This window comes from Rhineura floridana, chromosome 18, assembly GCF_030035675.1.
Source record: "Rhineura floridana isolate rRhiFlo1 chromosome 18, rRhiFlo1.hap2, whole genome shotgun sequence".
Lineage (NCBI taxonomy): Eukaryota > Metazoa > Chordata > Lepidosauria > Squamata > Rhineuridae > Rhineura > Rhineura floridana.
This window is the reverse complement of record NC_084497.1, coordinates 7,250,585-7,263,798: the sequence shown is the minus strand read 5'-3', so window position 1 is coordinate 7,263,798 and position 13,214 is coordinate 7,250,585. Positions and strand designations below refer to the sequence as shown.

At 49.0% G+C, this 13,214-nt stretch overlaps 1 protein-coding gene and 1 pseudogene across 1 annotated transcript in view; both read left to right on the top strand.

Annotated features, from left to right (window-relative positions):
- Positions 1–13,214, top strand: part of ONECUT3 (one cut homeobox 3) — a 75,348-nt gene that overhangs the window by 45,554 nt on the left and 16,580 nt on the right. The window lies entirely within an intron of this gene.
- On the top strand, positions 1,815–1,931 carry LOC133373024 (5S ribosomal RNA; annotated as a pseudogene).

Below are 13,214 nucleotides of genomic sequence, written 5' to 3'. Positions count from 1 at the left end.
AGAGACTGAGAGGGGAAGCCTGCATTTCCTGGGCGGCGGGCAGGCTTTGTCTCACATCTTCGATTTCAGAAAGAGAATTAATAGCATATTTCTTGTTTAATGCTCCCAGCCACAGACTTATTTTCTCCCAAGCCCCACTGATTTTGATGGAGGTCTCTTGCAAGGAAGCATGCTTAGGACTGCAACCTTATTTTTTTAAAAAATTCCGCTTGGGAGAACGGCCGGCTGTATCTCAGTGGTAAAGCGCATAGAGCCTCAGACTCAATCTGGCAGATGTCCAGGTAGGCTTGCCAAAAACCCTTGAGAGCTGCTGGCAGCCATTGTAAACAATGCAAAGCCAGATGGACCAATGGGTATAAGGCAACTTCCTATATAAACTGACCCTTTATTCAGATCCTTGAGGTCTAGACGCTTATTGTATTTGTAGAGAACAGACCATCGCTGAGTGGCAGGTCATCTGCTTTGCATGCAGAGTCCCTGCTTCAATTCCTCGCAACTCCAGATAGGGTTGGGAAGGAGCCCTGCCGGCAACCCTAGACAGCTGCTGCCAGTCAGTGTAGACAGTACTGAGCTAGATGGACCCAATGGTCTGACTCGGTCAAAAGCAGCTCTGTTTCAACATCACGGCTCGGTTGTAATTTGGATGCAAAAAGCCCTTTTTTCTTCAAGTAACCAGAGGGGTCCAGCAACAGGGGAGGATGGCAAGCTACTTGCCCAGGGCTGGCGTCAAGGGTTGGCACAGTCGGGAATCTGCCAAGGGCCCAACCCCAGAAAGGGGCCCACTGGCAAGAGCTCCCCACAACCTGTTCCTCCTCTTCCCCATTGCAACCAGCTGGTTCACCTGGCTCTTGCTCCGACCAGACAATAGTGATGGGGGTGAGGAGGGAGAGAAGGAAGAGGAGTGGTCACTGCCTGATTGCTCACTGGCAAAGAAGCAGGGAGGAGCAGAGGAGCAGCAGCAGTTGGCAACAATGGCAGCGAGGATGTAGTCTCACTGGAGTGTGCTTTTGCTTAAGGGCCTTAGGAAGGCCAAACAAGAGATGGATTGATTCCATCAAGGAAGCCACAGACCTGAACTTACAAGATCTGAACAGGGTGGTTCACGACAGATGCTCTTGGAGGTCACTGATTCATGGGGTCGCCATGAGTCAAGATCGACTTGATGGCACATAACAACAACAATCGCTAAACGCCTGGGAGACCTGGGTTCAAATCTCCCTCTCAGCCATCAAGCTCACTGGGGGACCTTAGGCCAGTTCACCTTCTCTCAACCGAACCTGCTTTGCATGTTTGTCGTGAGCAGGCTGGCTGGTCTAGCAGGTCTGTGTGCACGTGCAGAGGTTCCCTTGCCTGTCTCTCTGGTGCCATCTATGGGTCACCCCCTCAAACGTCAGCTCTTTTATTTCTTTATTTAAATGTTTTTTCAGCCACACTTGCATAAAAATTGAAACAAGGCCAGGTGCAGTGTAAAAACATGGTAGTATATATATAAAACCTCAGTTAAAAGCATCAATAGCATATCAGTTAAAATTGGCCCGTAAACATTAAATAAACCAGTTTTTAAAAGATGCCTGAAAGGAATCAGGGATGATTTCTGCCGAACCGTAACTGGAAGGGAGTTCCACAGGGCAGGGCAGGCCATACTAAAGGCTCTTTCCCTGGTAAAGTCCGAATGAACCTCAGGGGTGCTGGGGACCGCCAAAAGTGCCCCAGCAGAAGATCTCTGTGACTGAGGTGGAACATAAAGATGGGCCCCTGTTAAGTTATGGGAGGCAGTGATGGCCACTTATTTGGATAGCTTCAAAAGAGGGTTAGCCTATGGCCATACTACCCTGAACACGCCTGATCTCATCTGATCTCGGAAGCTAAGCAGGGTCTGGCCTGGTTTGTACATATGGGAGACCGCCTGGGAAAACCAGGTGCTGTCGGCTTAGAGGGAGGCAATGGGAAACCACCTCTGAATACCTCTTACCATGAAAACCCTGTGCATATATCCAGAAAAAGATTCATAGGGTAGCCACAAGTCAAAATCGATTGGCTAAAAAGAAATGGCCCACTTTGCAGGACAGATCTGAGTTTGTGAATTTTTGCATCCATTCAGTCCAAAGTCTAAAATGACCTATGTGTGGCATGCCCTGGTCAATATTCTTTTTTCAAGGTGGTGGTGTCCTCCACCAGAGTGCAGGCAGACGCAAAAACAGTGTTCATGCGATTATATTTATATTGTTGCATCAAGATCGCTTTGCTGCAGTATTTTATCAATGCACACATTCAGATTGCTAACTGGGAGGTGTGGGGGGAAAAGATGTTCACGAATTGAAGGAATTGATAACTGGTCCAGAACATGCCCGATCTTGTCTATCTCAGGAGCTAAGCAGGGTCAGGCCTGGTTAGTACGTGGATGGGAGACCGCCTGGGAATCCCTGGTGCCGTCGGCTTAGAGAGAGGCAATGGTCAACCACCTCTGAATACCTCTTACTGTGAAAACCCTGCGAATATGTATCCAGACAAGATTCATAGGGTTGCCGTAAGTCGTAATTGACTTGAAGGCATATAACGACAAAAAAGAGGATTAAACAAATTCATGGAAGAGGAGGTTATCAGTGGCTCTGCTCTGCTTCTATAGTTGGAAGCAATAGGCTCCTGAATACCAATTGCTGGAAACTGCAAGAGGGGGGGAGTGCTTATGTGCTTAGGTCCTGCTGCCGGCTTCCCATGGGCATCTTGTCGACCACTGAGGGGACAAGACGCTGGACTAGATGGGCCACTGGCTCTTCTTATGCTCATAGGTATTTTGGGCCTGAGTTGTTGAGGGCTTTGTGAATTAATCCAAGAGCACTGAGGCCCATCCGGCAGCAAGTTGACAACCAGTGCAACTCTCTCAGCAAAGGAGTAACAGGCAGGGATGTCGTCATCCAGGATCTTGTGGGGGGTTCTTAGACCCCTTCCTTTTGGGGGGAGCAGGGTCCCTGCAGGGTCCCTTTGCTTTCAGTATCCTATAAGCCATCAGCCTGAAAGGAGGGTGTGTTAGCCACTGAGAAGAGTCTTCTAATGTGGTCCATGTCCTTTCCTGCTGACTGGAGCCCATCAGAGTGAAAGGAGGGGAGTCAGCCACTGAGAAGACTCTTCTTGGTGGCTAACACTCAACTCTCATTCTTATTGGCTTCTAGGGATGTCTGTTGAAGTGGGAGAAGGTATTAACAAGGATCTCATTCTCAATCCCACAGCCTAACATGAAGGGACTCCAGCACTTCTGAATTTGCCACTACACAACTGGCAACAGGCTCCCGGTAGCGTACTTCTGTGAGCAGTTTGGGTGTTAGCTGCAGCTTCCAGACCAGATTCAAGGGCAGCCCTAATTAAAGCACGTTGCAGTAATCAAGAGGCTACCGAGTGATGTGAGGAGCAGCAGTGTCGTGGCAAATTCAGATGTGCAGGGTCCCTTCATGACAGTGACAGCCACGCCCTTTCCCCCCCCCGTTTTTGCTGCTGGATTGAGAATGTGATCCCTGTTAGTGCCTTCTCCCACAACAACAAACATCCCTAGGGACCAGAGTGTTAGCTTCCGAGAAGAGTCTTCTCAGTGTCTGACCCGCCTCCTTTCATTCTGTTGCCAATCAGCAGGAAAGGACAAGGAAGCGTGCGAGAAGACTCTTCTCAGTGGCTAAGACACAAATTTCATGCTGATTGGCTCGTAAGGTCCTGGAGACATTGTGATCCTGCTCCCAAAAACATGAGTGGTCTAAGACCCCCTGAGACCCCAGGCAACTACACACCTGGTGGGGAGAGGAGGAAAGAAAAAGAAAGGACCCCCTTTCCTGTGTGAAAAATGCTGTGCTTGAGGATGGATCATGTGGCGCATGGAAGTAGGAAACTCCCTAGCATTGCCCTTTAAAAAATGACCCCCATCTGGAGCTGTTTCTTCTGGCAACGGACCCATAAATCATGGGAAGTAGCTGATAGATTTCCAATCGAGTTCCTCTTCCCACAACCTGCCTCGCTCCAGCTGCAGGACACGTTCTCCCCCTTCCTCCCCCCCGCAGCAACCCCAACTTCTGTGGTCAACACACTGGCGGGTGGAGAAAAAGGGGGGAAGAGGGAGGGAGAAAGCCGGATGGACCATCGATCCCTGCCACCTGTCGATTTTATTGAAATCCCTAGAAGCAGCTTGAAGAACAAAACATGTTGGGTATATTTTTTTTTGCGGGGCTGGGAGGCTGGGATGCCTGGACGGTGACGTGACCAGAGGCACGAGAAACCCTGGGAGATGTGGAGACCGTTGTCTCCAGGTGGAGCTGGAAATGCCAGTCCCAGGGCTGCTGTGTATCTTCCCTGGTTGGGGGCACTGGAGATTCCCTCTCTAGGAAACCTTTGGATCTGTATAATCCCTTGAACTGTTTTAGTGGTGTGCCCCCAATCCACCCTAGGACACCCTTGATCCACTCCAACATGCCCAATCCACCCTGGCAAGCCCCCAATTTTCCCTGGCAAGCCCTTGACTTTCCCTGGCACAGCCCCAGACCAGGGGTGTAGTCGTCTGAGGTCTCAGGGGGCCTTGGACCCTTTACTTTTTGGGGGAACAGGATCTCAGCACTGTCACTATGTCTTCATCATCCTATGTGACAATCGGCATGAAAGTGGAGTGTGTTAGCCACTTTCCTGCTGATTGGAGCCAATCAGAGTGAAAGGAGGTGAGTCAGCCACTGAGAAGACTCTGCTCAGCAGCTAACACTATCCCCTTTCATGCTCATTCATGCTCATTGGCTCCCAGGGGCATCTGTTGTTGTGGGAGAAGCCCCCAATCCACCCTGACATGACCTCAGTCTGTCCTGGTGAGCTACCCCTCCAATCCATCACTGTCAGAGCTGCATTCGGCCCCTTGGACTGGGCATTGGTGCCCCTGGGATAGATTAGGGACCGGTGAGAACTTTGACCCAGTTTGCATTGAAAGACGTATTGATCAAACTGGCGCTTTTTGAAATGATGCGAGGACCGAAACACAGCCCGCCTTTGAAATTCACACTTGTCCGAATGTTGTGATGCCATTTGCCAACCAAGCAATGCTTGCAAAAATGCCTATATTAGGGGATAGGGTGCATAAAGAGGAACATCAGGGGTGTCAGAAAGAGTGAGAGTGAGATAAGGGGTATCAGAAAGAGTAAGTCCAGGGGTATCAGAAACAGTGAGAGTGAGACCAGGGGTGTTAGAGAGAGTAAGAGTGAGACCAGGGGTGTCAGAAAGAGTAAGAGTGAAAGCAGGGATGTCAGACAGAGTGAGAGTGAGACAAGGGGTATCAGAAAGAGTGAGAGTGAGATCAGGGTGTCAGAAAGAGTGAGAGTGAGAGCAGGGGTGCCAGAAAGAGTGAAAGTGAGATGAGGGGTGTCAGAAAGAGTGAGAGTGAAAGCAGGGATGTCAGACAAAGTGAGAGTGAGACAAGGGGTATTAAAAAGAGTGAGAGTGAGTCCAGGGGTGTCAGAAAGAGTGAGAGTGAGACAAGGGGTATTAAAAAGAGTGAGAGTGAGTCCAGGGGTGTCAGAAAGAGTGAGAGAGTGAGATAAAGGGTGTCAGAGAGAGTAAAAGTGAGACCAGGGGTGTCAGAAAGAGTGAGACAAGGTTGTAGGGGAGAGAGAGAGAGAGAGAGAGAGAGAGAGAGAAGGGATGGCACTCTCATACACCTCTGACCTGTGCTTTCTCTGGATGTCAGGGTCCTCCAGAGAAGCCACTTGGCCCCTCCTCAGGGCCAATCCTTTCCCCCAACCTATCCACTTAGTAGCCCCAGCCCAGCCCTGCCTTTGAGGCCTTGGCCCTGAGCTCCCAAAGGCCTCTTGGAAAGAGAGCTTTCTTCACGCACATTGCTGTGCTCATGAAGCCTGGCAGTGTCATTTCTCTTCCTCGCTGGTGGTTGAGGTTCCCCCCCGCCATCGACCCTCCCCATGCCTATTAGCTGTAATATCCGTTAAATATTTCGACAGCTTAACAGGGGAATTGATTGCTTGTTACTCCAGACAGAGTTTTGATGGGGACAGGGAGATGTTGGCAGAGCCGGCCAGTTGCCAACGGCACCTGAGACAGTGAGATTAGAATCTCTCTCAGGGACGTCCGTCATCCCAAACTGTGCAGATGCATTTTTTCTCTGCTATTTATATCCTGCCCTTCCTCCCAGTGGGAGCTCAGGGCGGCAAACAAAAGCGCTAAAAAAATACTTTAAAAAGTCATAAAAACAGTCTTTAAAATATATTAAAACAAAACATCTTTAAAAAACATTGTCATCTCAATAACGATGGATGGATGGATTTTCATCATTCCATCCTTTCCTTGTTCTCTAGATTGTGTTGCATCGTGCCCCGGCACGTAGTCATCCAGGGTCTCAGGGGATATTGGACTGCTTACTTTTTTGGGGGGCCAGGTCCCAGCAGGGTCCCTATGTCTCCAGCAACCTATGAGCCAATCAGCATGAAAGGGGGATATGTTAGCCACTGAGAAGAGTCTTCTAATGTGCTTCCTTGTCCTTTCCTGCGGATTGGAGCCAATCCGAGTGAAAGGAGTTCCAATTCGTTCCCACTTCAAAAAGCCAAGTTGTGGAGAGGGAGAATTCTGTCATTGCACCAGAAGAGACAGGGAATCCTCAAGGAGTTTCGTAGCAGCAGGAAATCAACGTGTGTAGACACTGAAGTCAGTAATTCGAGTGATATCTTTGACAGTGAGAAAGGACAGTGACAGAGAAGCAGAAAGCAGCCTTCAAGAAGGTTGTATAGTCTTCGAAGCGGGCATGGCTGTGACTCTCATGAAGGGACCTTGTGCTTCTGAATGTGCCACTACACGACTGATTGTGCCCCTCCCAAATGCATAGCTGCCTTATCTATTGTAAGCTGCCAGTCAGAGCATTGCTTGGTGTTGTCTACACTGACTGGCAGTGACTCACCAGGGTTTAAGGCAGGGGACAGGCCCAAAGCTACCTGGAGATGCCAGAGATTGACCCTGGGACCTTCTGAGTGCAAAGCCTGTGCTCTGTCACTGAGTTTTGGTCCTTTCCTCTAAAAATAAATTAGGATTCCAGTCCTCATGATCCTGAATAAAGAGCTGATTTAAACAGGAACAGAGAAATCTGTCTTATACCAAATCAGATAATGTGTCCATATAGCTCTGTACTGTCGGCCCTGACTGGCAGCGGCTCTCCAGGGTAACAGAAGGGACATTCCCAGCCCTACCTAGAGATGTTGAGGACTCAGCCTGGACCTCTGGTGTGCAAATCTCTGCTGATTACAGCCACCGCCTGCTGCAAGAAATCAGTGCTGGTCCGAAAGGATAGCAAACTGGCAAATTCGGTCAGAATCCGGTACTAGGTCCAATTTAGCAGACATTCTTCCCCCGTCCCTAGAGTGGTGTGACCTACCTGAAAGGACCCTGAACTTCCGGATTTGCTACTACATTACTGGTCATCAAGAAAGATCCCACACATCAAGGGCCAAATGCCTGCTGCTGCACTCCTGTAGTCAGGGTAAGCCAACACGTTCTGGAGGATCCGGAGGTGACATGATAGAAGTGTGTAACGTGATGCACGGCCTGGAGAAAGGAGATAGAGAAAAGCTTGTCGCCCTCTCTCATGACACTAGAACTCATGGACATCCAATGACCCCGAACGTTGGAAGATTCGGGGCAGACACAAGGAAGGACTTCTTCATATTGTGTAAATGTGTATATTTTAGCAGAGATCGTCAACGGTCTGAGCTGTGTGTTTGCCAGTATGTGAGTCTACCGAAGTGGCTGGACTAAATGGGACCCCATTGGCCTGATCCAGCAGGCTCTTCTTATAGATGCCTATCGTGATAGAAGAACCTCCATGTTCAGGGAAAGTCTACCTCCGAATTCCAGCTGTTGGAAACCGCAGGAGGGGAGAGTGCTCTTGCGCTCAGGTCCTGCTTGTGGGCTTCCTGTCATGGGCACCTGGTTGGCCACTGTGAGAACAGGAGGCTGGACTAGATGGGTCCCCTTTGGCCTGAGCCAGAAGCCAGGCTCTTCTCCCGTTCTTCCGTTCTTATGAGCACACCTCTCCCAGCCCTGGCGTAGATAATCCTGAGCGACCTTCCAATGTTCTTGAAAATGGAAATGGACGGCCTTGAAGTCAATTCCAACGTATGGCGACCCTATGAAGAGGGTTTTCATGGTAAGCTGTATTCAGAGGGGGTTTACCATTGCTTTCCTGTGAGGCTGAGAGGCAGTGACTGGCCCAAGGTCACCCAGTGAGCTTGATGGCTGTGTGGGGATTCGAACCCTGATCTCCCAGGTCATAGTCGAGTACCTTAACAACTACACCGCACTGGCTCTCCCAATGTTCTTATTTTTGTATTAAATATCGGATCATTTCCAGGGCTTTAATGCCATCTCTCCCCACCCCCACCCCGCCAATCTGTCTCCACGATGACCCCTTGACCCAGCAGGGCGTCCCCTTGCTTTAAGGCCCTTCTCCAGACGCTGGTATATTTGACACTCGGCGACAAGCGTTTGACTTTCATTCACCCGAAACTCCTCTCTCGTCTTTTCTCTAGTTAGTTTTTTTGCTGTCTTTGGAGCAAATTAAAACCTCGTCCATTATAACTTACCACATTGAGATTGAGATTGAGAGAGAGAGATCTCCACAATTACTCTCGGAAAATGCCACCAGGGAAATGAGTTAATATAACCTCCAATGGTGTATTAAAAGACGCTCATTTCAAGCTGGAGTAACCCTGTCACTGCATCATGCTCTCTCTCACTCTGTGTGTGTGTGTTTGGTGGCACTGGGAATCCCTAACTATCTGTCCCCCAGGGCTCAGTTTCAACCCTTTTGGCATCCCAGGGCCCTGGAAAACCTTTGCATCCATGTGAGGACTGCGACAAAATGTTGCAGCGCATCCCCACCCTGAGCCTTTGCAGACTATTGCAACATATTACCTGCTGAGCCACTTTCTGCTTTGTGTGCAGAGGTCCCCTGGTCCAATCCCTGGTAGGCCTGGGTGTCCCCCCTGGAGAGCTGCTGCCAGTCAGTGCAGACAGTATGGAGCAAGAGAGACCAAGGGTCCAAAATTCAGTGGCAAGGCAGCTTCCTAACAGGGCTGCAAGGTGATTAATTGAGGTGAGGCGGTCTGTTCAGATCACGCCGGTGCTTTGTCAATTTCCAGGCCTGACTTCAAGCTCTGGTTTTGATCTTCTGAAGCTCTGGATGCAGGAGTGGGGAACCTCCCGACTTGGGGCTGCATGTGGCTCTCCAGACCTCTCCACCTGGCCCCCGGGACCTTCCCCAGGCAGCCCTCTGCGCTGCTGTTTCTCCACACCCTCCTTGAGTGCTTCCGGCCTGGCTGGGATGTGTCCTTCCATTGGGATGATGTCTCTCGCTTCCCTGGATGGAGGACAAAGAGGTTCTGTGTGTAGCGACTGTTGACTTGTACACAGCAGAGCAGAGCAGCATGTAGAAGTGACATCTGTTGCTCCACCCACTTTTTGCCTCTGACTCCACCCACCTTTGCCTTACCCTGAGATGTGGCCCCCAGTAGGTTGCCTACGAGGAGATGTGGCCCTCAGCCTTGAAACGGTTCCGTTCCCTTTCCTTAATGACTTGGAAACTTCCTGCATTGAGCAGGGGGTTGGACTTGATGGCCTTATAGGCCCCTTCCAATTTTTCTACTGTATGATTCTATGAACAGGTGACCTGAAAGAACACCTTTCCCCCACGTAGGCCCGCCTGATGCATAAGATCCTCACTGGACAACTTGCATAGTTGGTGGTGTGCCTGTTCTGCATCCCATAATACCCTAGCAACCCAAATCCTCATCAGCCCCTCCAGTCCCTTATCTTTCCTCCCGACGCAATGGATTGGGCATGTACGCCTGAGTATAAAAACTTGTATAAAGATGTATAAAATGTATAAAAATGAGAGCACACTAAGGACTAGAATCTCGGTCATATTTCAAAGAGCAAAAGCAGGTTTCTGCCTATGCTGACAGCCTCCTGCTTTTGAAGATGTCCATCGGTCATGCCACCAACAGTCGTGTAGTGGCAAATGCAGAAGCGTGGGGTCGTTTCATGACAGTCACAGCCATGCCCCCTCACAGCCACACCCCCTTCCAAGATTATAAACCGTCTAAGATTATAGAATAATCTGGCCAGGTTTGAATACAGAGTTCCGTTTCTTGTAAATGCCTTCTCCCACAACAACAGAAGACCCTAGGAAGTAATCAGCATGAACAGGGAGTGTGTTAGCTACTGAGAAGAGTCTTCTCAGTGGCTGACTCACTTTTCACTCTAATTGGCTCCAATCAGCAGGAAAAGACAAGGAAGCCAACACCCCCCTTCCATGCTGATTGGCTCATAGGATGCTCAAAACTTAGGGACCCTGCTGGAGCCTGGCTCCCAAAAAAGTAAGGGGTCTAAGACCCCCCCCCGAGACCCTGGAGGACTACACCGCTGGCCAAAGTTTGTTTCTTTGGCTTGCAATGCTTTTATGTGCTGTGACTTGGACATCATTTCCCTGGGAAATGGCTCAGAGAATTACGAATGCATAGCGCCAGCAGGGATTGGATTGACGAGGCTGCTTTGCAGGTTCATGTGCAGAAATTCTCCTCAGTTAGCCCCTCACTGCGTGAAATCACTACAAGACCGTGTGAGATCTAAATCATTTTCTGGGCATTGTCTACAGAGGGCCGGGGTACCAGAGGCCTACAGTTCCCAAGGAAGGCAATGCATGTGCCTGATGCTGGTATTTTCGAGGGGTCGTCGCTCACCGGCAGAACATCCACCTTGCACGCAGAAGAACCGAGGTTCAGTCCCTGATATGTGGATTGGCCAATGATCTGAAACCCTGGAAGAGCCTCTGTCAGCCAGTGTACACAGTAATGAACAAATCTTTTTTTGAAAAGTCCTCATGAAAATTCTGCATTTTAGTGCAATTTTTCTCCTAATATGCACTCGTTTGTCTGCACTGATGCCAAATATACACATTTTTGCAGTGCCATGTTCCCCCAATAGAATGCCTTCTGTGCATGTTCATAATATATGCATTTTCACGCATGCTTTACTGAAGTATATGCATTTTTGTGTGCATGACTGGAGATCTGGATTGCAAAAATGCAGAGCGGAGCGGATTTCAAAGGATGGCTGAGTTGAGGTGCGTCTACTTTTCTTTGCAAAGTACGAGTTGGGTCGCTTCACCTTCAGATGTGGACTGAATCAAATCGCTCCCCCATGCCCTGCTCTCACCCACTTTAAGGTTGTTTATTATTAATCATAATAAATTAATCATAGTAAATTAATTTTACTAATTATTAATTAAATTTATATCCCTCCCTTCCTTTCATGCTCCTAACATTACAGGCTGGAATGAAAACTCTCCCCTCCCACCCAAAAGGCAAGTTCTTTCCGCCGAGAAAGGTCATAATTACTTAGCAAATACGGAGGTGAATCCAAGACGAGTTCTGTCATCCCACACATTCGCTCAAACTAGGGGTGGAAAGATCTGGATTCGATAGATTTGGCTTGAACTGAATCCCCGCCCCCCAGCTCAAAGGCTGGCTTCCTGTATAGTGAAACTGGGTCAGGGGAAAAAAAAAAGCATTTAACGTTTCTTAATGATCAGGTGAATACCGATAATTCTGCATATGTAAACATAGACGAGATCAAATATCGCTGAGCGAGGGGATGGAAGTGACAATTCAGAGTCCGTCTCCTTGCCTCTAATTATGCGGACATATTTGCAGTGGTTGGCCTTGGGATGCCGTTGGTGGCTGCATAATAATAATTTTTAAAAAACGATTGATCAGCCCCTCTAATGAACAGCTTTGGCTCAGAGTAATTCTTGCTGGAGAGTTGGGCCATGTGCAGATTTATTGGGAAGTCTGGGCAACCGGGGCTGAAGGGAGTGCCAAGAGAAAATGTTTCCTCATCAATCTTGGTGGCGAGGTTTCGAGCCAGGCCTTGGGAACGGTTGGAAACCTCACCCAGCCAGCCAGCAGCTTGTTATATGCATTTGAGAGGCTTGTTAAGAGGCGCGAAAGCAAAGGACCATTGCCAATCCTATGTCAGGTTTATTGTTTCTGGACTCTGGCACTGGCTGTCTCCGCCAGCTGTAATCACCCTCATTTTGAGCTTGTCAAGAGCAGCAGACAACAAGAGAGACAAACCAAGATCTTAAAAGATCCTATGAAAAGCCCTGGTGGATCAACTCCAACATCCTGTTCTCACACTGGCCAACCAGATGCCCCAAAGGGAAACTCACAAGTAGGACCTAAACACAACAGCAACTCTCCGCACTTGTGAATCCCAGCAACTGGTACTCAGAGGCAGACTGTGTCTAGGAATGGGCAAATCTGAGCATTCCAGTTCCTTATTCTTCCAATCTTAAATCAAATCTCCCACATTTCTGCATGTTTGTGATTACTTGCCTGGAGAACCGCTCTGCCGAATTCAGACAAGTGTGAATTTTGAAGGATGGCCGTGTTTCGGTGCACCTATAGTTTCAGAAATTGCAAAGGAGGTAGGTTCACTTTTAAATGTCAACTGAGTCAAATGACTTTCCCATCCCTAAGATAACATCGTAGCCTTATCCCTTTTGTCTGAGCTCCCACTCCCATTGATGCATGTGGGGTTTTTTTGGGGGGGATTGAAAACAGAGTCCACAACGAAATGTTGTGTAAGAACCCTGAACCGCTGTACATGCTTAAGAAGAACTATGGTGTGGCAAAGAGGAGATGGAATGATTCCATCAAGGAAGCCACAGACCTGAACTTACAAGAACTGAACAGGGTGGTTTACAAGAGATGCTCTTGGAGGTCGCTGATTCATAGGGTCGCCGTAAGTCCAGATCGACTTGAAGGCACATAACAAAGACAAATTATTGGCTTCTCTTGACATTCTTCAACTGTTTACTTCTAGGTGACCTCCCCATCCTCTGAATTTCATTTTACAGCAGGGGTAGGGAACTTCTTTCTTTTGTTAGGTCAAGGGCCACGTTCCCTTCTGGGTAACCTTCTGAGGGCCACATGCCAGTAGTGGGCGGGGCCAGAGGAAAAAGTAGGCAGAGCAATGAATGTAAATGCTGCCTTTGTACAATAGGCAACTTTCTACACACACTTGCACATGCCCCTCTCTGGGAAGCAAGAGGCATCATCAGAATTCATGGATACATCGCAGCCAGGCAAAACCACTCGAGGCGGGTGTGAAGCAAGGCTGGCTAGGGAGGGCCC